The 26,671-nt window shown below is 46.0% G+C and overlaps 1 long non-coding RNA gene across 1 annotated transcript in view; it reads left to right on the top strand.

Moving 5' to 3' along the window:
- Nucleotides 1–298: 298 nt before the first annotated feature.
- Nucleotides 299–26,671, top strand: part of LOC134957130 (uncharacterized) — a 53,564-nt gene continuing 27,191 nt past the window's right edge. The window contains exon 1 of the long non-coding RNA XR_010186485.1: nt 299–389. This is a non-coding gene — a long non-coding RNA (uncharacterized LOC134957130). The remainder of the gene's footprint in view (nt 390–26,671) is intronic.

The raw sequence follows: 26,671 nt of genomic DNA on the forward strand, positions 1-26,671 counted from the left end.
CGGTCAGTTGACACCCAGAAACACCCTCTTCCTGTCAATCTCCTTGCGATCGGCTGTGCGACTGACAGCTTAGCTAGAAACTGTGCAAAACCACGATGCTCTTTCTACCCGTACGTCGCGTGTGCGCATTGAGGTGCATACGCATGTGCAGATTAGACTTTTTTTCACTGATCGCTACGCAGCGAACAACGGCAGCTAGCGATAAACTCATAATGACCCCCTATGTGCTGCTGCGTAACTGCTGTCTGCTGCTACTCCATTTTGGAAATGGGCAACAAGAGCAGCAGCTGGCTGAGGTAACATCCTGGCACCACACTCCCAGTCAAAGAAATGTGCTCACCTACCAACCACTCTACACAAGATAAGAACAATGACCAACAAGAAAAAGGGTAATTCATCAAATGGGAAGGGAGGGCATGTTCTGGCCTGAAGATATAAAGCAATTGCAATAATGTCTGTATGAGTTTTAAAGTTATTAATTATTAGAGACTTCTGATTTTATTACTTCAATGTTCTCTAGAAAAACTTGTAAGTTGTACGGAGTGTATTATTTATTCTGAATGTTAAAATCACTTTTATATGTTCATGTAATGCCGTGTGACTTTATATATCCCTCTGACTTACAGTAGGGCACACGTTATCCCATTCATAATGACATAGCCGCATATTTATGACGATATTGAATAGGTTTTCTTGCCGGCAGCCAGTAGATGGCGCCCAACAGAGCTATTCAACTGTTGCTTCATTTGGGCGCAATCGAGTGCCAGCGTAGGCATTTCAACTCTGTCCCCGGAAACGGCGAGCTGAAATGAGCGAAATGTGACCTGCTTGAGTGCTCAAACGGGACCTTTTTCGCGCCACGCCCATCAGTTTGCTTGGGTTTAGTTACTTTACCCGGCTAAACCCGACCTCTCTGGGCGCGGCAAGCGTGATAGAAAGGAACAATTGAATATTCCCGTCCCTTTAGTCTAAAATGTTTGTAATACTAAAAAATACATATATTTTTTTTAGCATTGTATCACAGACCCCTAACCTGTTTACCTGTTGGGACGTGCGTTACCGAGTCTGGTGCTGAATAAATTTGTGCAATTACACCACAAATCTGAGGAACCAAGGATGCTGCCTAGCACCTGTCAATTTCTTGTCTGATTAATCCTAATTTTCCAGTGTTTAATGTCTGGCTCTAAGCTCCTGGCACAGCTCACGCAGTGTGCGTTCAGTCTGTGGGTAGTGAGAGCATGTGTCCGGACTGTGTACCGTCATTTGTGCTCAATCAAAATCTTGTGTAATTTAGCTGCTAATCTGTGAGGTTTGACATTCCACGTGTTCCCAGCCCATTAGCGATTAATGCGCGTGGTCAGCGTCTTCGCCAGTGAAGGTATGAGGTGTACTTACTTCACAGCAAACTCAGCTGGTCGCTGTTTAACAGAGAGGATGGCAGGTGTGTGCAGAGGATGGCGAGGTGGACGAGATAATTACCGCTGAGACGTTTGCAAGCTGTGATACCTTCAAAAAGACTTACCTGTCTGCGTGGTGTAATAACTCTTTACATGAGAAGGGTGTTGGGAAGCGTTAAGCACTTGCTGGAAGGACCAGCCTTCTGAAAACAGTGACAGCTGTACAGCAAGGATGCCATTCGTACTGTAGGGTATTGGTGTCACGTCCTAGACGGGTCTGGAGCATTAGATCGACAGTGTCTAGGTCGACCACTATAGGTCGACAGTCACTAGGTCGACATGGTTTCTAGGTCGACAGGTCATAAGGTCGACATGAGTTTTCATGTTTTTTTGGTGTCGTTTTCTCCCTTCAGTGACCGGGAAGCCCAATTAGTGTACCGTGTCCCCTCGCATGGCGAGCGAGCTTCGGGCAAGGTGCCTCGCTGCGCTCGGCACAGGTTACCGTTCCAATCGTAGTGCACGTGGATCGTTAAGTATGAAAAAGTTCAAAAAAGAAAAAAAAATTGAAAAACTCATGTCGACCTTTTGACCTGTCAACCTAGAACATGTCGACCTAGAAACCCTGTCGACCTTGAAAACATGTCGACCTATTGACTGTCGACCTATATTGGTCGACCTAAACATTGTCGACCAAGACACTGTCGATCTTCAGACCGGATCCCGTCCTAGACTCACTAGTATTAGCGCTAAGAAGACAGTGGTTGCACATGACTTATTAGCAGGGCAGTCATCAGGGGGGGACTGCAAGCACTGGAGTCCTGGGCCCTTACAGAGAGGGGGGGCCTCCCCTGGCTCCTACCACCGATACCTGGAGAGCGGCACCAGGCAGCCAGCACAACAACAGTGGGCTGATGCACAGGAAGGACTTCTTAAAAGAAGCCTTCCCTGTGAATTGTTCCTGCAGACCTGCAAAACTCCACCTATATGTAAAGTCACGATGTGTGACATCACGTACGGGTGGAGCGGTGCGGCAGAATCTTTTTTTTATTTGTGAGGGGGGCCCTGTCTATTTTGTCACTCCCGGGCCCCACAATTTCTTATGGCAACTCTGCTTATTAGCAGTCCAGGGATCTCAAGATGTCTCCAATGATGGACAAGTGCGGGACATATGGAACAAATGGCTGCCAGTAGCTTTAGTCTCAGTTTGAACAAACAAGATCATTTTCCTCTCTTGTCTGGGTAAAAAAATAGAAACATACAGGGGTAGATGTAGTAAGCCTTGGAGAGAGATAAATTACCAGCCAATCATTTCCTGTCATTTTTCAAACACGGGGGACTTTGGTGGTCATTCCGAGTTGATCGCTCGCTAGCAGTTTTTAGCAGCCGTGCAAACGCATTGTCGCCGCCCACTGGGGAGTGTATTTTGGCTTTGCAGAAGTGTGAACGCCTGTGCAGTAGAGATGAGCGGGTTCGGTTCCTCGGAATCCGAACCCGCCCGAACTTCATTTTTTTTTACACGGGTCCGAGCGACTCGGATCTTCCCGCCTTGCTCGGTTAACCCGAGCGCGCCCGAACGTCATCATCCCGCTGTCGGATTCTCGCGAGGCTCGGATTCTATCGCGAGACTCGGATTCTATATAAGGAGCCGCGCGTCGCCGCCATTTTCACACGTGCATTGAGATTCATAGGGAGAGGACGTGGCTGGCGTCCTCTCCGTTTATAGAGAAGAGAGTGAGACAGTAGAGAGAGACACAGTAGTAATTTTGGGGAGCATTAGGAGGAGTACTAGACTAGTTACTTGCTGAAGTGATAGATAGTGTGACTGTATTATCTGACTTGTGGGGGAGACACTGACAGTGGGGAGCAGTTAGAGTCTGAGAGCAGGACTCAGGAGTACATATAACGTACAGTGCACACTTTTGCTGCCAGAGTGCCACACTGCCATTGTGACCACACTGACCACCAGTATAATATATATTGTGATTGTCTGTTTAGGAGTACTACTTGCAAGTTGCTGATAGTGTGACCAGTGACCTGACCACCAGTTTAATAATCACCACCAGTTTAATATATATATATATATATATAATTGTATATAATATATATATATAATATTGTATACCACCTACCCGTGGTTTTTTTTTTTCTTTCTTCTTTATACATACTACTATAGTAGCTTACTGTAGCAGTCTGCGGTGCTGCTGAGCTGACAGTGTCCAGCAGGTCCGTCATCAGTCATTACATAATAAATATATCTACCTGTCCGGCTGCAGTACTAGTGTGATATAATATATATTGATTTCATCTCATTATCATCCAGTCTATATTAGCAGCAGACACAGTACGGTAGTCCACGGCTGTAGCTACCTCTGTGTCGGCAGTCGCTCGTCCATCCATAATTGTATACCACCTACCCGTGGTTTTTTTTTTTCTTTCATCTTTATACATACTACTATAGTAGCTTACTGTAGCAGTCTGCGGTGCTGCTGAGCTGACAGTGTCCAGCAGGTCCGTCATCAGTCATTACATAATAAATATATCTACCTGTCCGGCTGCAGTACTAGTGTGATATAATATATATTGATTTCATCTCATTATCATCCAGTCTATATTAGCAGCAGACACAGTACGGTAGTCCACGGCTGTAGCTACCTCTGTGTCGGCAGTCGCTCGTCCATCCATAATTGTATACCACCTACCCGTGTTTTTTTTCTTTTCATCCTTCTTTATACATACTACTATAGTAGCTTACTGTAGCAGTCTGCGGTGCTGCTGAGCTGACAGTGTCCAGCAGGTCCGTCATCAGTCATTACATAATAAATATATCTACCTGTCCGGCTGCAGTACTAGTGTGATATAATATATATTGATTTCATCTCATTATCATCCAGTCTATATTAGCAGCAGACACAGTACGGTAGTCCACGGCTGTAGCTACCTCTGTGTCGGCAGTCGCTCGTCCATCCATAATTGTATACCACCTACCCGTGTTTTTTTTTTTTCTTTCTTCTTTATACATACTACTATAGTAGCTTACTGTAGCAGTCTGCGGTGCTGCTGAGCTGACAGTGTCCAGCAGGTCCGTCATCAGTCATTACATAATAAATATATCTACCTGTCCGGCTGCAGTACTAGTGTGATATAATATATATTGATTTCATCTCATTATCATCCAGTCTATATTAGCAGCAGACACAGTACGGTAGTCCACGGCTGTAGCTACCTCTGTGTCGGCAGTTGCTCGTCCATCCATAATTGTATACCACCTACCCGTGGTTTTTTTTTTCTTTCTTCTTTATACATACTACTATAGTAGCTTACTGTAGCAGTCTGCGGTGCTGCTGAGCTGACAGTGTCCAGCAGGTCCGTCATCAGTCATTACATAATAAAAATATCTACCTGTCCGGCTGCAGTACTAGTGTGATATAATATATATTGATTTCATCTCATTATCATCCAGTCTATATTAGCAGCAGACACAGTACGGTAGTCCACGGCTGTAGCTACCTCTGTGTCGGCAGTCGCTCGTCCATCCATAATTGTATACCACCTACCCGTGGTTTTTTTTCTTCTTTCTTCTTTATACATACTACTATAGTAGCTTACTGTAGCAGTCTGCGGTGCTGCTGAGCTGACAGTGTCCAGCAGGTCCGTCATCAGTCATTACATAATAAATATATCTACCTGTCCGGCTGCAGTACTAGTGTGATATAATATATATTGATTTCATCTCATTATCATCCAGTCTATATTAGCAGCAGACACAGTACGGTAGTCCACGGCTGTAGCTACCTCTGTGTCGGCAGTCGCTCGTCCATCCATAATTGTATACCACCTACCCGTGGTTTTTTTTTTTCTTTCTTCTTTATACATACTACTATAGTAGCTTACTGTAGCAGTCTGCGGTGCTGCTGAGCTGACAGTGTCCAGCAGGTCCGTCATCAGTCATTACATAATAAATATATCTACCTGTCCGGCTGCAGTACTAGTGTGATATAATATATATTGATTTCATCTCATTATCATCCAGTCTATATTAGCAGCAGACACAGTACGGTAGTCCACGGCTGTAGCTACCTCTGTGTCGGCAGTCGCTCGTCCATCCATAATTGTATACCACCTACCCGTGTTTTTTTTTTTTCTTTCTTCTTTATACATACTACTATAGTAGCTTACTGTAGCAGTCTGCGGTGCTGCTGAGCTGACAGTGTCCAGCAGGTCCGTCATCAGTCATTACATAATAAATATATCTACCTGTCCGGCTGCAGTACTAGTGTGATATAATATATATTGATTTCATCTCATTATCATCCAGTCTATATTAGCAGCAGACACAGTACGGTAGTCCACGGCTGTAGCTACCTCTGTGTCGGCAGTCGCTCGTCCATCCATAATTGTATACCACCTACCCGTGTTTTTTTTTTTTCTTTCTTCTTTATACATACTACTATAGTAGCTTACTGTAGCAGTCTGCGGTGCTGCTGAGCTGACAGTGTCCAGCAGGTCCGTCATCAGTCATTACATAATAAATATATCTACCTGTCCGGCTGCAGTACTAGTGTGATATAATATATATTGATTTCATCTCATTATCATCCAGTCTATATTAGCAGCAGACACAGTACGGTAGTCCACGGCTGTAGCTACCTCTGTGTCGGCAGTTGCTCGTCCATCCATAATTGTATACCACCTACCCGTGGTTTTTTTTTTCTTTCTTCTTTATACATACTACTATAGTAGCTTACTGTAGCAGTCTGCGGTGCTGCTGAGCTGACAGTGTCCAGCAGGTCCGTCATCAGTCATTACATAATAAAAATATCTACCTGTCCGGCTGCAGTACTAGTGTGATATAATATATATTGATTTCATCTCATTATCATCCAGTCTATATTAGCAGCAGACACAGTACGGTAGTCCACGGCTGTAGCTACCTCTGTGTCGGCAGTCGCTCGTCCATCCATAATTGTATACCACCTACCCGTGGTTTTTTTTCTTCTTTCTTCTTTATACATACTACTATAGTAGCTTACTGTAGCAGTCTGCGGTGCTGCTGAGCTGACAGTGTCCAGCAGGTCCGTCATCAGTCATTACATAATAAATATATCTACCTGTCCGGCTGCAGTACTAGTGTGATATAATATATATTGATTTCATCTCATTATCATCCAGTCTATATTAGCAGCAGACAGTACGGTAGTCCACGGCTGTAGCTACCTCTGTGTCGGCAGTCGCTCGTCCATCCATAATTGTATACCACCTACCCGTGGTTTTTTTTTTTTCTTTCTTCTTTATACATACTACTATAGTAGCTTACTGTAGCAGTCTGCGGTGCTGCTGAGCTGACAGTGTCCAGCAGGTCCGTCATCAGTCATTACATAATAAATATATCTACCTGTCCGGCTGCAGTACTAGTGTGATATAATATATATTGATTTCATCTCATTATCATCCAGTCTATATTAGCAGCAGACACAGTACGGTAGTCCACAGCTGTAGCTACCTCTGTGTCGGCAGTCGCTCGTCCATCCATAAGTATACTAGTATCCATCCATCTCCATTGTTTACCTGAGGTGCCTTTTAGTTGTGCCTATTAAAATATGGAGAACAAAAATGTTGAGGTTCCAAAATTAGGGAAAGATCAAGATCCACTTCCACCTCGTGCTGAAGCTGCTGCCACTAGTCATGGCCGACACGATGAAATGCCAGCAACGTCGTCTGCCAAGGCCGATGCCCAATGTCATAGTACAGAGCATGTCAAATCCAAAACACCAAATATCAGTAAAAAAAGGACTCCAAAATCTAAAATAAAATTGTCGGAGGAGAAGCGTAAACTTGCCAATATGCCATTTACCACACGGAGTGGCAAGGAACGGCTGAGGCCCTGGCCTATGTTCATGGCTAGTGGTTCAGCTTCACATGAGGATGGAAGCACTCAGCCTCTCGCTAGAAAAATGAAAAGACTCAAGCTGGCAAAAGCACCGCAAAGAACTGTGCGTTCTTCGAAATCCCAAATCCACAAGGAGAGTCCAATTGTGTCGGTTGCGATGCCTGACCTTCCCAACACTGGACGTGAAGAGCATGCGCCTTCCACCATTTGCACGCCCCCTGCAAGTGCTGGAAGGAGCACCCGCAGTCCAGTTCCTGATAGTCAGATTGAAGATGTCAGTGTTGAAGTACACCAGGATGAGGAGGATATGGGTGTTGCTGGCGCTGGGGAGGAAATTGACCAGGAGGATTCTGATGGTGAGGTGGTTTGTTTAAGTCAGGCACCCGGGGAGACACCTGTTGTCCGTGGGAGGAATAGGGCCGTTGACATGCCTGGTGAAAATACCCAAAAAATCAGCTCTTCGGTGTGGAAGTATTTCAACAGAAATGCGGACAACATTTGTCAAGCCGTGTGTTGCCTTTGTCAAGCTGTAATAAGTAGGGGTAAGGACGTTAACCACCTCGGAACATCCTCCCTTATACGTCACCTGCAGCGCATTCATAATAAGTCAGTGACAAGTTCAAAAACTTTGGACGACAGCGGAAGCAGTCCACTGACCAGTAAATCCCTTCCTCTTGTAACCAAGCTCACGCAAACCACCCCACCAACTCCCTCAGTGTCAATTTCCTCCTTCCCCAGGAATGCCAATAGTCCTGCAGGCCATGTCACTGGCAATTCTGACGATTCCTCTCCTGCCTGGGATTCCTCCGATGCATCCTTGCGTGTAACGCCTACTGCTGCTGGCGCTGCTGTTGTTGCTGCTGGGAGTCGATGGTCATCCCAGAGGGGAAATCGTAAGACCACTTTTACTACTTCCACCAAGCAATTGACTGTCCAACAGTCCTTTGCGAGGAAGATGAAATATCACAGCAGTCATCCTGCTGCAAAGCGGATAACTGAGGCCTTGGCATCCTGGGTGGTGAGAAACGTGGTTCCGGTATCCATCATTACTGCAGAGCCAACTAGAGACTTGTTGGAGGTACTGTGTCCCCGGTACCAAATACCATCTAGGTTCCATTTCTCTAGGCAGGCGATACCGAAAATGTACACAGACCTCAGAAAAAGAGTCACCAGTGTCCTAAAAAATGCAGCTGTACCCAATGTCCACTTAACCACGGACATGTGGACAAGTGGAGCAGGGAAGGGTCAGGACTATATGACTGTGACAGCCCACTGGGTAGATGTATGGACTCCCGCCGCAAGAACAGCAGCGGCGGCACCAGTAGCAGCATCTCGCAAACGCCAACTCTTTCCTAGGCAGGCTACGCTTTGTATCACCGCTTTCCAGAATACGCACACAGCTGAAAACCTCTTACGGCAACTGAGGAAGATCATCGCGGAATGGCTTACCCCAATTGGACTCTCCTGTGGATTTGTGGCATCGGACAACGCCAGCAATATTGTGTGTGCATTAAATCTGGGCAAATTCCAGCACGTCCCATGTTTTGCACATACCTTGAATTTGGTGGTGCAGAATTTTTAAAAAAACGACAGGGGCGTGCAAGAGATGCTGTCGGTGGCCAGAAGAATTGCGGGACACTTTCGGCGTACAGGCACCACGTACAGAAGACTGGAGCAACACCAAAAACGCCTGAACCTGCCCTGCCATCATCTGAAGTAAGAAGTGGTAACGAGGTGGAATTCAACCCTATATATGCTTCAGAGGTTGGAGGAGCAGCAAAAGGCCATTCAAGCCTATACAATTCAGCACGATATAGGAGGTGGAATGCACCTGTCTCAAGCGCAGTGGAGAATGATTTCAACGTTGTGCAAGGTTCTGCTGCCCTTTGAACTTGCCACACGTGAAGTCAGTTCAGACACTGCCAGCCTGAGTCAGGTCATTCCCCTCATCAGGCTTTTGCAGAAGAAGCTGGAGACATTGAAGGAGGAGCTGACACAGAGCGATTCCGCTAGGCATGTGGGACTTGTGGATGGAGCCCTTAATTCGCTTAACAAGGATTCACGGGTGGTCAATCTGTTGAAATCAGAGCACTACATTTTGGCCACCGTGCTCGATCCTAGATTTAAAACCTACCTTGGATCTCTCTTTCCGGCAGACACAAGTCTGCTGGGGTTCAAAGACCTGCTGGTGAGAAAATTGTCAAGTCAAGCGGAACGCGACCTGTCAACATCTCCTCCTTCACATTCTCCCGCAGCTGGGGGTGCGAGGAAAAGGCTCAGAATTCCGAGCCCACCCGCTGGCGGTGATGCAGGGCAGTCTGGAGCGACTGCTGATGCTGACATCTGGTCCGGACTGAAGGACCTGTCAACGATTACGGACATGTCGTCTACTGTCACTGCATATGATTCTCTCCCCATTGAAAGAATGGTGGAGGATTATATGAGTGACCGCATCCAAGTAGGCACGTCACACAGTCCGTACTTATACTGGCAGGAAAAAGAGGCAATTTGGAGGCCTTTGCACAAACTGGCTTTATTCTACCTAAGTTGCCCTCCCACAAGTGTGTACTCCGAAAGAGTGTTTAGTGCCGCCGCTCACCTTGTCAGCAATCGGCGTACGAGGTTACTTCCAGAAAATGTGGAGAAGATGATGTTCATTAAAATGAATTATAATCAATTCCTCCGTGGAGACATTGACCAGCAGCAATTGCCTCCACAAAGTACACAGGGAGCTGAGATGGTGGATTCCAGTGGGGACGAATTGATAATCTGTGAGGAGGGGGATGTACACGGTGATATATCGGAGGATGATGATGAGGTGGACATCTTGCCTCTGTAGAGCCAGTTTGTGCAAGGAGAAATTAATTGCTTCTTTTTTGGTGGGGGTCCAAACCAACCCGTCATTTCAGTCACAGTCGTGTGGCAGACCCTGTCACTGAAATGATGGGTTGGTTAAAGTGTGCATGTCCTGTTTATACAACATAAGGGTGGGTGGGAGGGCCCAAGGACAATTCCATCTTGCACCTCTTTTTTCTTTAATTTTTCTTTGCGTCATGTGCTGTTTGGGGAGTGTTTTTTGGAAGGGCCATCCTGCGTGACACTGCAGTGCCACTCCTAGATGGGCCCGGTGTTTGTGTCGGCCACTAGGGTCGCTTATCTTACTCACACAGCTACCTCATTGCGCCTCTTTTTTTCTTTGCGTCATGTGCTGTTTGGGGAGTGTTTTTTGGAAGGGCCATCCTGCGTGACACTGCAGTGCCACTCCTAGATGGGCCCGGTGTTTGTGTCGGCCACTAGGGTCGCTTATCTTACTCACACAGCTACCTCATTGCGCCTCTTTTTTTCTTTGCGTCATGTGCTGTTTGGGGAGTGTTTTTTGGAAGGGCCATCCTGCGTGACACTGCAGTGCCACGCCTAGATGGGCCAGGTGTTTGTGTCGGCCACTAGGGTCGCGTATCTTACTCACACAGCTACCTCATTGCGCCTCTTTTTTTCTTTGCGTCATGTGCTGTTTGGGGAGTGTTTTTTGGAAGGGCCATCCTGCGTGACACTGCAGTGCCACTCCTAGATGGGCCCGGTGTTTGTGTCGGCCACTAGGGTCGCTTATCTTACTCACACAGCTACCTCATTGCGCCTCTTTTTTTCTTTGCGTCATGTGCTGTTTGGGGAGTGTTTTTTGGAAGGGCCATCATGCGTGACACTGCAGTGCCACTCCTAGATGGGCCCGGTGTTTGTGTCGGCCACTAGGGTCGCTTATCTTACTCACACAGCTACCTCATTGCGCCTCTTTTTTTCTTTGCGTCATGTGCTGTTTGGGGAGTGTTTTTTGGAAGGGCCATCCTGCGTGACACTGCAGTGCCACTCCTAGATGGGCCCGGTGTTTGTGTCGGCCACTAGGGTCGCTTATCTTACTCACACAGCTACCTCATTGCGCCTCTTTTTTTCTTTGCGTCATGTGCTGTTTGGGGAGTGTTTTTTGGAAGGGCCATCCTGCGTGACACTGCAGTGCCACTCCTAGATGGGCCAGGTGTTTGTGTCGGCCACTAGGGTCGCTTATCTTACTCACACAGCTACCTCATTGCGCCTCTTTTTTTCTTTGCGTCATGTGCTGTTTGGGGAGGGTTTTTTGGAAGGGCCATCCTGCGTGACACTGCAGTGCCACTCCTAGATGGGCCCGGTGTTTGTGTCGGCCACTAGGGTCGCTTATCTTACTCACACAGCTACCTCATTGCGCCTCTTTTTTTCTTTGCGTCATGTGCTGTTTGGGGAGTGTTTTTTGGAAGGGCCATCCTGCGTGACACTGCAGTGCCACTCCTAGATGGGCCCGGTGTTTGTGTCGGCCACTAGGGTCGCTTATCTTACTCACACAGCTACCTCATTGCGCCTCTTTTTTTCTTTGCGTCATGTGCTGTTTGGGGAGTGTTTTTTGGAAGGGCCATCCTGCGTGACACTGCAGTGCCACTCCTAGATGGGCCAGGTGTTTGTGTCGGCCACTAGGGTCGCTTATCTTACTCACACAGCTACCTCATTGCGCCTCTTTTTTTCTTTGCGTCATGTGCTGTTTGGGGAGTGTTTTTTGGAAGGGCCATCCTGCGTGACACTGCAGTGCCACTCCTAGATGGGCCAGGTGTTTGTGTCGGCCACTAGGGTCGCTTATCTTACTCACACAGCTACCTCATTGCGCCTCTTTTTTTCTTTGCGTCATGTGCTGTTTGGGGAGTGTTTTTTGGAAGGGCCATCCTGCGTGACACTGCAGTGCCACTCCTAGATGGGCCAGGTGTTTGTGTCGGCCACTAGGGTCGCTTAGCTTAGTCACCCAGCGACCTCGGTGCAAATTTTAGGACTAAAAATAATATTGTGAGGTGTGAGGTATTCAGAATAGACTGAAAATGAGTGGAAATTATGGTTTTTGAGGTTAATAATACTTTGGGATCAAAATGACCCCCAAATTCTATGATTTAAGCTGTTTTTTAGTGTTTTTTGAAAAAAACACCCGAATCCAAAACACACCCGAATCCGACAAAAAAAATTCGGTGAGGTTTTGCCAAATTGCGGTCGAACCCAAAACACGGCCGCGGAACCGAACCCAAAACCAAAACACAAAACCCGAAAAATTTCAAGTGCACATCTCTACTGTGCAGCAGAACGCCTGCAAAATCATTTTGTGCAAAACAAGACCAGCCCTGTAGTTACTCTTCGTGTGCGTTGATTCTAACGACGGAGGGACAGGTTTTGACGTCACACACCCGCCCAGCGAACGCCCAGCCACACCTGCGTTTTTTCAACCATGCCTGCGTTTTTCCAAACACTCCCTGAAAACGGTCAGTTGCCACCCAGAAACGCCCACTTTATATCAATCTTCCTGCATTCGGCCGTGTGACAGGAATGTTCGTTAGACTCTGTGCAAACCCACGATGCTCATTGTACCTGTACGACGCGCCTGCGCATTGCGGTGCATACGCATGCGCAGAAATGCCGATTTTTAGCCTGATCGCTGCGCTGCAAACAACGGCAGCTAGCGATCAACTCGGAATGACCCCCATAGACCCCACAGTCTGTAACATGGCAGTTAGGAGCTGATTGGCTGGTACTTTAGCTCTCTTCACTTCATCACTCTCCAATGCTTAGTACATCTGCCCTATAGGTCCTGATTCAAAGTTATACATTGTTGGAACTTCTTTATCGTCTTTTGCTGTAGTCGCGTCCTTGACTTCACCCTTCCCCTGGTGTACAAGTCTGCATCTGAGTGTGCGGGTGCCCACTTTGACTGTCTTTAGACGCTGTAATACACTTTGGTCCGTCGTTAGACGCAACCATCATTCGCACCATGGAAACTTGCACCTGTCCCAAGCTAGGTGCAGATTATCCATCAGAGTATGGTCTCCAATGTGAGCTTCTAGGTATCTAAGTTCCCAACCAGTTATGCGATACACCGTGACACTCCTGTAACACGACCATAAGACGGGCCATTTTCACTGTGTGTCTCAGTCACAACAGCGGCTTTGTGCATACACACTGCGTAACACATGTGCCGTGCAAGTTTTGGGGGATTTCGCACAGTCGCAAAAAACACTCCATTCCATGCACATCGGAAGTCTGTGCGAAGCAGGCTCATAGACTGCTGGGGTCCAGTATGATTTCTCAATGGACGGGATGCCAGCAATCAGAATTAGAGATGAGCGGATTCGGTTCCTCGAGATCCGAACCCCCCCCCGAACTTCACCTATTTTACACAGTTCCGAGGCAGCCTCGGATCTTCCAGCCTTGCTCGGTTAACCCGAACTTCATCATCCCGCTGTCGGATTCTCACGAGATTCGTATTCTATATAAAGAGCCGCGCGTCGCCGCCATTTTCACTCGTGCATTGGAGATTGAATGGAGAGGCTGCGTTCTCTCCCTGAAAAGCTCTGTAATCTGTGCTCAGTGTGCTGCAAATATCTGTGCTCAGTGTGCTGCAAATATCTGTGCTCAGTGTGCTGCAAATATCTGTGCTCAGTGTGCTGCAAATATCTGTGCTCAGTGTGCTGCAAATATCGGTGACCAACAGTATATAGTTGTACAGTACATGATTAGGCAAGTATCCATTCCATATCTGTGCTGCATTTTGTGAGCAGTATATATAGTATTATAATTATTACAGTGCAGCATCTTGGTGACCAACAGTATATAGTTGTACAGTACATTAGGCCATTGCTGTAGTATCTTGCAGCACTCTGTCACTGCAAGTATCCATTCCATATCTGTGCTGCATTTTGTGAGCAGTATATATAGTATTACAGTGCAGCATTTTGGTGACCAACAGTATACAGTTGTACAGTACAGTAGTAGAGATGAGCGCCTGAAATTTTTCGGGTTTTGTGTTTTGGTTTTGGGTTCGGTTCCGCGGCCGTGTTTTGGGTTCGAACGCGTTTTGGCAAAACCTCACCGAATTATTTTTGTCGGATTCGGGTGTGTTTTGGATTCGGGTGTTTTTTTCCAAAAACACTAAAAAACAGCTTAAATCATAGAATTTGGGGGTCATTTTGATCCCAAAGTATTATTAACCTCAAAAACCATAATTTACACTCATTTTCAGTCTATTCTGAATACCTCACACCTCACAATATTATTTTTAGTCCTAAAATTTGCACCGAGGTCGCTGTGTGAGTAAGATAAGCGACCCTAGTGGCCGACACAAACACCGGGCCCATCTAGGAGTGGCACTGCAGTGTCACGCAGGATGTCCCTTCCAAAAAACCCTCCCCAAACAGCACATGACGCAAAGAAAAAAAGAGGCGCAATGAGGTAGCTGTGTGAGTAAGATTAGCGACCCTAGTGGCCGACACAAACACCGGGCCCATCTAGGAGTGGCACTGCAGTGTCACGCAGGATGGCCCTTCCAAAAAACCCTCCCCAAACAGCACATGACGCAAAGAAAAAAAGAGGCGCAATGAGGTAGCTGTGTGAGTAAGATTAGCGACCCTAGTGGCCGACACAAACACCGGGCCCATCTAGGAGTGGCACTGCAGTGTCACGCAGGATGGCCCTTCCAAAAAACCCTCCCCAAACAGCACATGACGCAAAGAAAAAAAGAGGCGCAATGAGGTAGCTGACTGTGTGAGTAAGATTAGCGACCCTAGTGGCCGACACAAACACCGGGCCCATCTAGGAGTGGCACTGCAGTGTCACGCAGGATGTCCCTTCCAAAAAACCCTCCCCAAACAGCACATGACGCAAAGAAAAAAAGAGGCGCAATGAGGTAGCTGTGTGAGTAAGATTAGCGACCCTAGTGGCCGACACAAACACCGGGCCCATCTAGGAGTGGCACTGCAGTGTCACGCAGGATGTCCCTTCCAAAAAACCCTCCCCAATCAGCACATGATGCAAAGAAAAAGAAAAGAAAAAAGAGGTGCAAGATGGAATTATCCTTGGGCCCTCCCACCCACCCTTATGTTGTATAAACAAAACAGGACATGCACACTTTAACCAACCCATCATTTCAGTGACAGGGTCTGCCACACGACTGTGACTGATATGACGGGTTGGTTTGGACCCCCCCCAAAAAAGAAGCAATTAATCTCTCCTTGCACAAACTGGCTCTACAGAGGCAAGATGTCCACCTCATCTTCACCCTCCGATATATCACCGTGTACATCCCCCTCCTCACAGATTATCAATTCGTCCCCACTGGAATCCACCATCTCAGCTCCCTGTGTACTTTGTGGAGGCAATTGCTGCTGGTCAATGTCTCCGCGGAGGAATTGATTATAATTCATTTTAATGAACATCATCTTCTCCACATTTTCTGGATGTAACCTCGTACGCCGATTGCTGACAAGGTGAGCGGCGGCACTAAACACTCTTTCGGAGTACACACTTGTGGGAGGGCAACTTAGGTAGAATAAAGCCAGTTTGTGCAAGGGCCTCCAAATTGCCTCTTTTTCCTGCCAGTATAAGTACGGACTGTGTGACGTGCCTACTTGGATGCGGTCACTCATATAATCCTCCACCATTCTATCAATGTTGAGAGAATCATATGCAGTGACAGTAGACGACATGTCCGTAATCGTTGGCAGGTCCTTCAGTCCGGACCAGATGTCAGCATCAGCAGTCGCTCCAGACTGCCCTGCATCACCGCCAGCGGGTGGGCTCGGAATTCTGAGCCTTTTCCTCGCACCCCCAGTTGCGGGAGAATGTGAAGGAGGAGATGTTGACAGGTCGCGTTCCGCTTGACTTGACAATTTTGTCACCAGCAGGTCTTTCAACCCCAGCAGACCTGTGTCTGCCGGAAAGAGAGATCAAAGGTAGGCTTTAAATCTAGGATCGAGCACGGTGGCCAAAATGTAGTGCTCTGATTTCAACAGATTGACCACCCGTGAATCCTTGTTAAGCGAATTAAGGGCTGCATCCACAAGTCCCACATGCCTAGCGGAATCGCTCCGTGTTAGCTCCTTCTTCAATGCCTCCAGCTTCTTCTGCAAAAGCCTGATGAGGGGAATGACCTGACTCAGGCTGGCAGTGTCTGAACTGACTTCACGTGTGGCAAGTTCAAAGGGCATCAGAACCTTGCACAACGTTGAAATCATTCTCCACTGCACTTGAGACAGGTGCATTCCATCTCCTATATCGTGCTCAATTGTATAGGCTTGAATGGCCTTTTGCTGCTCCTCCAACCTCTGAAGCATATAGAGGGTTGAATTCCACCTCGTTACCACTTCTTGCTTCAGATGATGGCAGGGCAGGTTCAGTAGTTTTTGGTGGTGCTCCAGTCTTCTGTACGTGGTGCCTGTACGCCGAAAGTGTCCCGCAATTTTTCTGGCCACCGACAGCATCTCTTGCACGCCCCTGTCGTTTTTTAAAAAATTCTGCACCACCAAATTCAAGGTATGTGCAAAACATGGGACGTGCTGGAATTTGACCATATTTAATGCACACACAATATTGCTGGCGTTGTCCGATGCCACAAATCCACAGGAGAGTCCAATTGGGGTAAGCCATTCCGCGATGATCTTCCTCAGTTGCCGTAAGAGGTTTTCAGCTGTGTGCGTATTCTGGAAAGCGGTGATACAAAGCGTAGCCTGCCTAGGAAAGAGTTGGCGTTTGCGAGATGCTGCTACTGGTGCCGCCGCTGCTGTTCTTGCGGCGGGAGTCCATACATCTACCCAGTGGGCTGTCACAGTCATATAGTCCTGACCCTGCCCTGCTCCACTTGTCCACATGTCCGTGGTTAAGTGGACATTGGGTACAACTGCATTTTTTAGGACACTGGTGAGTCTTTTTCTGACGTCCGTGTACATTCTCGGTATCGCCTGCCTAGAGAAGTGGAACCTAGATGGTATTTGGTAACGGGGGCACACTGCCTCAATAAATTGTCTAGTTCCCTGTGAACTAACGGCGGATACCGGACGCACGTCTAACACCAACATAGTTGTCAAGGACTCAGTTATCCGCTTTGCAGTAGGATGACTGCTGTGATATTTCATCTTCCTCGCAAAGGACTGTTGAACAGTCAATTGCTTACTGGAAGTAGTACAAGTGGGCTTACGACTTCCCCTCTGGGATGACCATCGACTCCCAGCGGCAACAACAGCAGCGCCAGCAGCAGTAGGCGTTACACGCAAGGATGCATCGGAGGAATCCCAGGCAGGAGAGGACTCGTCAGACTTGCCAGTGACATGGCCTGCAGGACTATTGGCATTCCTGGGGAAGGAGGAAATTGACACTGAGGGAGTTGGTGGGGTGGTTTGCGTGAGCTTGGTTACAAGAGGAAGGGATTTACTGGTCAGTGGACTGCTTCCGCTGTCACCCAAAGTTTTTGAACTTGTCACTGACTTATTATGAATGCGCTGCAGGTGACGTATAAGGGAGGATGTTCCGAGGTGGTTAACGTCCTTACCCCTACTTATTACAGCTTGACAAAGGGAACACACGGCTTGACACCTGTTGTCCGCATTTCTGGTGAAATACCTCCACACCGAAGAGCTGATTTTTTTGGTATTTTCACCTGGCATGTCAACGGCCATATTCCTCCCACGGACAACAGGTGTCTCCCCGGGTGCCTGACTTAAACAAACCACCTCACCATCAGAATCCTTCTGGTCAATTTCCTCCCCAGCGCCAGCAACACCCATATCCTCCTCATCCTGGTGTACTTCAACACTGACATCTTCAATCTGACTATCAGGAACTGGACTGCGGGTGCTCCTTCCAGCACTTGCAGGGGGCATGCAAATAGTGGAAGGCGCATGCTCTTCACGTCCAGTGTTGGGAAGGTCAGGCATCGCAACCGACACAATTGGACTCTCCTTGTGGATTTGGGATTTCAAAGAACGCACAGTTCTTTGCGGTGCTTTTGCCAGCTTGAGTCTTTTCAGTTTTCTAGCGAGAGGCTGAGTGCTTCCATCCTCATGTGAAGCTGAACCACTAGCCATGAACATAGGCCAGGGCCTCAGCCGTTCCTTGCCACTCCGTGTGGTAAATGGCATATTGGCAAGTTTACGCTTCTCCGACGACAATTTTATTTTAGGTTTTGGAGTCCTTTTTTTTCTGATATTTGGTGTTTTGGATTTGACATGCTCTGTACTATGACATTGGGCATCGGCCTTGGCAGACGACGTTGCTGGCATTTCATCGTCTCGGCCATGACTAGTGGCAGCAGCTTCAGCACGAGGTGGAAGTGGATCTTGATCTTTCCCTAATTTTGGAACCTCAACTTTTTTGTTCTCCATATTTTATAGGCAGAACTAAAAGGCACCTCAGGTAAACAATGGAGATGGATGGATTGGATACTAGTATACAATTATGGACGGACTGCCACGGTTAGGTGGTATAAAAAAAACACGGTTAGGTGGTATATATTGTAATACAATTATGGATGGACGGACTGCCTGCCGAGTGCCGACACAGAGGTAGCCACAGCCGTGAACTACCGCACTGTACACTGGTTGATAAAGAGATAGTAGTATACTCGTAACAACTAGTATGACTGACTATGACGGTATAAAGAATGAAAAAAAAACCACGGTTAGGTGGTATATATTGTAATACAATTATGGATGGACGGACTGCCTGCCGAGTTCCGACACAGAGGTAGCCACAGCCGTGAACTACCGCACTGTACACTGGTTGATAAAGAGATAGTAGTATACTCGTAACAACTAGTATGACTGACTATGACGGTATAAAGAATGAAAAAAAAACCACGGTTAGGTGGTATATATTATAATACAATTATGGATGGACGGACTGCCTGCCGACTGCCGACACAGAGGTAGCCACAGCCGTGAACTACCGCACTGTACACTGGTTGATAAAGAGATAGTAGTATACTCGTAACAACTAGTATGACACTATGACGGTATAAAGAATGAAAAAAAAACCACGGTTAGGTGGTATATATTATAATAATACAATTATGGATGGACGGACTGCCTGCCGAGTTCCGACACAGAGGTAGCCACAGCCGTGAACTACCGCACTGTACACTGGTTGATAAAGAGATAGTAGTATACTCGTAACAACTAGTATGACTGACTATGACGGTATAAAGAATGAAAAAAAAACCACGGTTAGGTGGTATATATTGTAATACAATTATGGATGGACGGACTGCCTGCCGAGTTCCGACACAGAGGTAGCCACAGCCGTGAACTACCGCACTGTACACTGGTTGATAAAGAGATAGTAGTATACTCGTAACAACTAGTATGACTGACTATGACGGTATAAAGAATGAAAAAAAAAACACGGTTAGGTGGTATATATTGTAATACAATTATGGATGGACGGACTGCCTGCCGAGTTCCGACACAGAGGTAGCCACAGCCGTGAACTACCGCACTGTACACTGGTTGATAAAGAGATAGTAGTATACTCGTAACAACTAGTATGACTGACTATGACGGTATAAAGAATGAAAAAAAAACCACGGTTAGGTGGTATATATTGTAATACAATTATGGATGGACGGACTGCCTGCCGAGTTCCGACACAGAGGTAGCCACAGCCGTGAACTACCGCACTGTACACTGGTTGATAAAGAGATAGTAGTATACTCGTAACAACTAGTATCACTGACTATGACGGTATAAAGAATGAAAAAAAAACCACGGTTAGGTGGTATATATTATAATACAATTATGGATGGACGGACTGCCTGCCGACTGCCGACACAGAGGTAGCCACAGCCGTGAACTACCGCACTGTACACTGGTTGATAAAGAGATAGTAGTATACTCGTAACAACTAGTATGACTGACTATGACGGTATAAAGAATGAAAAAAAAACCACGGTTAGGTGGTATATATTATAATACAATTATGGATGGACGGACTGCCTGCCGACTGCCGACACAGAGGTAGCCACAGCCGTGAACTACCGCACTGTACACTGGTTGATAAAGAGATAGTAGTATACTCGTAACAACTAGTATGACACTATGACGGTATAAAGAATGAAAAAAAAACCACGGTTAGGTGGTATATATTATAATACAATTATGGATGGACGGACTGCCTGCCGACTGCCGACACAGAGGTAGCCACAGCCGTGAACTACCGCACTGTACACTGGTTGATAAAGAGATAGTAGTATACTCGTAACAACTAGTATGACTGACTATGACGGTATAAAGAATGAAAAAAAAACCACGGTTAGGTGGTATATATTATAATACAATTATGGATGGACGGACTGCCTGCCGACTGCCGACACAGAGGTAGCCACAGCCGTGAACTACCGCACTGTACACTGGTTGATAAAGAGATAGTAGTATACTCGTAACAACTAGTATGACACTATGACGGTATAAAGAATGAAAAAAAAACCACGGTTAGGTGGTATATATTATAATACAATTATGGATGGACGGACTGCCTGCCGACTGCCGACACAGAGGTAGCCACAGCCGTGAACTACCGCACTGTACACTGGTTGATAAAGAGATAGTAGTATACTCGTAACAACTAGTATGACACTATGACGGTATAAAGAATGAAAAAAAAACCACGGTTAGGTGGTATATATTATAATAATACAATTATGGATGGACGGACTGCCTGCCGACTGCCGACACAGAGGTAGCCACAGCCGTGAACTACTGCACTGTACACTGGTTGATAAAGAGATAGTAGTATACTCGTAACAACTAGTATGACTATGACGACGGTATAAAGAAAGAAAAAAAAATACCACGGTTAGGTGGTATATAATTATACAATTATGGATGGACGGACTGCCTGCCGAGTGCCGACTGCCGACACAGAGGTAGCCACAGCCGTGAACTACCGCACTGTACTGTGTCTGCTGCTAATATAGACTGGTTGATAAAGAGATAGTATACAACAATATACTACTATACTGGTGGTCAGGCACTGGTCACCACTAGTCACACTGGCAGTGGCACTCCTGCAGCAAAAGTGTGCACTGTTTAATTTTAAATTAATATAATATTATGTACTCCTGGCTCCTGCTATAACAACCTGCAGTGCTCCCCAGTCTCCCCCACAATTATTATAAGCTTTTATACATTGATGTGCAGCACACTGGGCTGAGCTGAGTGCACACAGACTGAGTCACACTGTGTGACTGCTGTGTATCGTTTTTTTCAGGCAGAGAACGGATATAGCAGAGAACGGATATATTAAATAAAAGTTAACTTAACAACAACTGCACTGGTCACTGTGGTAAACTCTGTCTGCACAATCTCTCTCTCTCTCTCTCTCTCTCTTCTAATCTATTCTAATGGAGAGGACGCCAGCCACGTCCTCTCCCTATCAATCTCAATGCACGTGTGAAAATGGCGGCGACGCACGGCTCCTTATATAGAATCCGAGTCTCGCGAGAATCCGACAGCGTCATGATGACGTTCGGGCGCGCTCGGGTTAACCGAGCAAGGCGGGAAGATCCGAGTCGCTCGGACCCGTGAAAAAAAAAGTGAAGTTCGTGCGGGTTCGGATTCAAAGAAACCGAACCCGCTCATCTCTATACAGTAGGCCATTGCTGTATCTTGCAGCTCTGTGTTACTGCAAGTATCCATTCCATATCTGTGCTGCATTATTATGAGCAGTATATAGTAGGACAGTGCAGCATTTTGGTGACCAGCAGTATACATATATAGTACAGTACAGTAGGCCATTGCTGTATCTTGCAGCTCTGTGTCACTTCTAGTATCCTGATCAGTGCTCAATATCTGCTGCATTGTTGTGACCAGTATGTATACTGTACTGTGCGACGTGTGTTATACACCTGGTGATTATACATCCTGTAATCTGTACTGAGCGATGTGTGAGATACACCTGGGGATTATACACCCTATATACTGTACTGAGTGATGTGTGAGATACACCTGGGGATTATACACCCTATATTATTATTATTATTATCTTTTATTTATATGGCGCCACAAGGGTTCTGCAGCGCCCAATTACAGAGTACATAAATAATCAAACAGGAAAACAGCAACTTACAGTTGATGACAGTATAGGACAAGTACAGGGTAAATAAACATAGCTACATCAGCAGATGACACTGGAATAAGTATCAGGTGGCAGAAGACTGCTGGATTTGGTGCAGTTGAAGATTATTAAAGTAAGACAAAGGATAAGCACATGAGGGAAGAGGGCCCTGCTCGTGAGAGTTTACAATCTAAAGGGGAGGGGTAGACAGACATGGGTGACACAGATGGGGTACATAGAGAACGTGGAACAGAGGGTTAGGATGAGATTTGGCTGGGTTTGGTGAAGAAGTGGACCCCCAGAAGGCACAAGTCAATACTTAACATTGCAACATTTTACTGGGCTGTGCAGGAGAAAATTAAAAATAGGGGAAAATAAAAATAAAGAATCAATAACTTCTACCGCTTTCAAAAAAGTCAATGGAAGCTGAAATAATGGACAACTACCTCATGGAAGCCAGATACAGTATACCAAACAGTACTTAGCAGAGTTAGGAATGAGTACTTATGAAATGCAGTAACATTTTGTCATAATATTTCAGAAACTGCATGGCTGGTCTCTTGCACTCTTTTGCTCTAATACACCACCTGCGTTAGGATTTATATTCAAAAACATTATGTCTCCATAATCCCAAAAACGTCAGTCTTCTTGGAAAGTGGTTTGTTCCTTTGTAAGGGAAAGAGAACAAACGTTCTCAAACAACGGTTTCTCAATTTATTTTTCCTCTGGGAAGGGATTGTGGATTCGCAGGAATATCTGAGCATTTCTGTAATCAGAAAGCAGCGACTTTCTACAAATGTTTACGAATAATTTCAGTGATTTTGTCATTTTCTTCCAGTGATTTGGACCAATAATACCATTGATTAGAACGAATAATTCCAGTGATTTTGTCATTTTCTTCCAGTGATTTGGACGAATAATTCCAGTGATTTTGTCATTTTCTTCCAGTTATTTGGACCAATAATACCATTGATTAGAAGGAATAATTCCTGTGATATTGAGGTGTTTGTGTCGCTTATCTTAGCCGTCCAGCGACCACAGTGCACCTCTTTTTCTCTTTTCTTTGCATCATGTGCTGTTTGGGGCCAATTTTTTAAGTGCCATCCTGTCTGACACTGCAGTGCCACTCCTAGATGGGTCAGGTGTTTGTGCCGCCCTCTTGGGTCGCTTTGCTTAGTCATCCAGCAACCTCAGTGCAAATTTTAGGACTAAAAATAGTATTGTGAGGTGTGAGTTGTTCAGAATGGCCTGGAAATGAGTGGAAATTGTGGTTATTGAGCTTAATAATACTATAGGATCAAAATGACCCCCAAATTCTATGATTTAAGCTGTTTTTGAGGGGTTTTTGAAAAAAACACCCGAATCCAAAACACACCTGAATCCGCCAAAAAAATTTCAGGGAGGTTTTGCCAAAATGCGTCTGAATCCAAAACACGTCCGCGGAACCGAATCCAAAACCAAAACCCGAAAAATTTTCGGTGCACATCTCTAATCAGAATACCGACAGCGACATTCCATCCAATAGAATCCTGACAGCCCCCTGTAAAGTACTCTTACCCTCCCCTGCCCCCTACCCTAACCCGCCCTTGTGGGTGCCTAACCCTAACACCTCCCAGTGGTGCCTACTCCTAACACTCCCTTCCCTGCTGCCTAAACCTCCCCGCTTGGTGCCTAACCCTAACCACCACTTCTATGTACCTAACCCAAACCCTCCCTTCCCAGTACCTAATCCTAACCTTCTCGTCCCTGCACCCTAACCCCCCTTCTCCTGCCCAAACCTAACCTACCCCCCCCTTCCCGCGGCAGGACACCAGCGCGCCCCGCTGGATGTTCGGGATTCCGTATGTCGGTATTGTGATGCCGGTATCCCGAGCAGTGTCCGTATTTAGATCCGGGCTTGCGGCGTCCTTCGGGATTCCGGCGTCGGTTTATCGACCACCGGGATCCCATAACTGCATGCCGACTGCTGCCCAGTGGTGCAAGTAGACATTTTTTCTTAGTGGTACTGATAGTAAAAATAGGGCCTGGTCATGTCATTAGGGGGCGTGGTCACACAAAACTAGGGGAGTGGCTACATGACAATAGGGGCATGGCCACATTATGCCACACACCGTAATGCCCATTACACATTATGCCACACACTGTAATGCCCATTACACATTATGCCACACACTGTAATGCCCATTACACATTATGCCACACACTGTAATGCCCATTACACATTATGCCACACACCGTAATGCCTATTACACATTATGCCACACACTGTAATGCCCATTACACATTATGCCACACATTGTAATGGTTATTACACATTATGCCACACACTGTAATGCTTATTACACATTATGCCACACATCGTAATGCCCATAACTCATTATGTCACACACTGTAATGCCCATTACACATTATGGCACACACCGTAATGCTTATTACACATTATACCACACACCGTAATACCCATTACACCAGACACTGTAACACCCATTACACATTATGCCACACACCGTAACGCCCATTACACATTATGCCACACACCTGAAATGCCTTACATATTATACCACACTGTAATGCCCATTACATATTATGCCACACACAGTTATGCCACTGACACCAATTTATGTCCCACACACAAAAATGCCCCTTATTAATTATACCCCAGCAGTGGGCTGGTGGTACTGTGTACCACCACCATATTTCTTAATGGTACTCCGTCCCACCCCATACCACCCTACTCTCAGCACTGCTGCTGCCTAAAGAAAATCATTTATTATGGGTCTCCCTTATATGCTGTGAGTTTCTCCTACTTTTATGTGGGGGGGGGGGGGGGGAATGTGTGAGGAATCTCCCGCTGCACTAATTCTATTATCTCTCATGGATTTACGGTAGTTGATGTAGATGTGCCCAAAAGACAAAAAGGACGTTGTAGTAGTAACACAAAATTAGCGTAAGAATGAACAGATTATTTTTTACAAACACAAACTGAAACTACATCAAATGTATCAATTTACTCTCCACATTTTGTTATAATGGAGGAACCTGTTGAAACTGTCCATATACAGCACGCAACAGACGTAGCGATGATGTCTGAAATAACTGGAGTGTTTATACAGTACTTAACTATGTAGTCTATTTACTAAGCTTTGGGTAGTGATAAAGTGGAGGGGGATAAAGTATCAGCCAACCAACTCCTAACAGCAATGTTACAGGCTGTGTTTGAATAAAATGACAGTCAGGAGTTGGTTGGTTAGTTGGTTGGTACTTTATCTCTCTCGAAGGCTTAGGGCATAGATTCCCATATCGATTGTGCTCTCTCTGACTCCTCCTCCACATGTTACCATGGGGTAGATGTATTAAGCCTGAAGAAGTGATCAAGCAGTGATAACGCACCAGCCAATCAGCTTCTGCCATTTTTCAAACCCGTAATGATTGGCTGGTGTGTTATCACCTTCCACTTATCACTTATTTATCACTTCTCCAGGCTTAATACATCTGCCGAAATGTACAAAATTATATTGGGTGCGCTGTCATCAGCAGCTGGTAAGGGATGGTCAAATCCCTGAATGTAGAAAAAATAGTAAATATACCAAGGTATCCCAGCGCTGGCTGTTAGAGGAATATATTAATTCAAGGTGGCTTGTTTAAAAATTGTAACACATTTATTCATATAACTTAAACACATTAAAATCCTATTAGATAAAATTCATGGAGAAAATGATGCCACATTATATACTAAGCCCCTATCAGAATGTCCAAGTAAATAATGACCAATAGTCCACAGTGGTAGCTAGGAGTCACTTGTAGGTGTATAATCAGGTATCAGAGGGACATTATTTGTAAAGCACACCGGAAAGTAGAACACCGAGGTTTCAGCATGGGGTGAAGTTGGCATTACCGGTAGGTCAGAGCTGAGAATTGCAGTCCCATATACTTCAGCTGGATGAATTCCTTTCAATGCTGAGAGGGTCAGTTCTGCCAAAGGAGTGCTTGTTAAAAATCCCACGGTTGCAGGCAAGTGGTCCAAATATCGCCAGTGGTACAGGTCAGGTCCCGATCAGGGCGCAGTGGCAAGCTGAGCTCAACGCGTTTCGCAGGGGTCATATATCCAGCTTCTGCAGAAGAAGCTGCTGAAGAAGCTGGATATATAACACCAGCGAAATGCGTTGAGCAGCGCCAATGTAGCACTGATTTTTTTTTTTACCATCATAGATCATCGGCGGGATGTATTGGAATCCCAGAACGCTGTAGGTGCTGGAATGCCGGCCAACACCCATAATGTATGAAAATGTTGATATGGTGATGTATTAACCTGGAGAAGGCATGAGGAAATTATAAAGCAGTGATAAGTGCAAGGTGATAAACGCACCAGCCAATCAGCTCCAATATGCAAATTGACAGTTAGGAGCTGACTGGCTGATGCGTTTATCACCTTGCACTTATCACTGCTTTATCA

Source organism: Pseudophryne corroboree, chromosome 9, assembly GCF_028390025.1.
Source record: "Pseudophryne corroboree isolate aPseCor3 chromosome 9, aPseCor3.hap2, whole genome shotgun sequence".
Lineage (NCBI taxonomy): Eukaryota > Metazoa > Chordata > Amphibia > Anura > Myobatrachidae > Pseudophryne > Pseudophryne corroboree.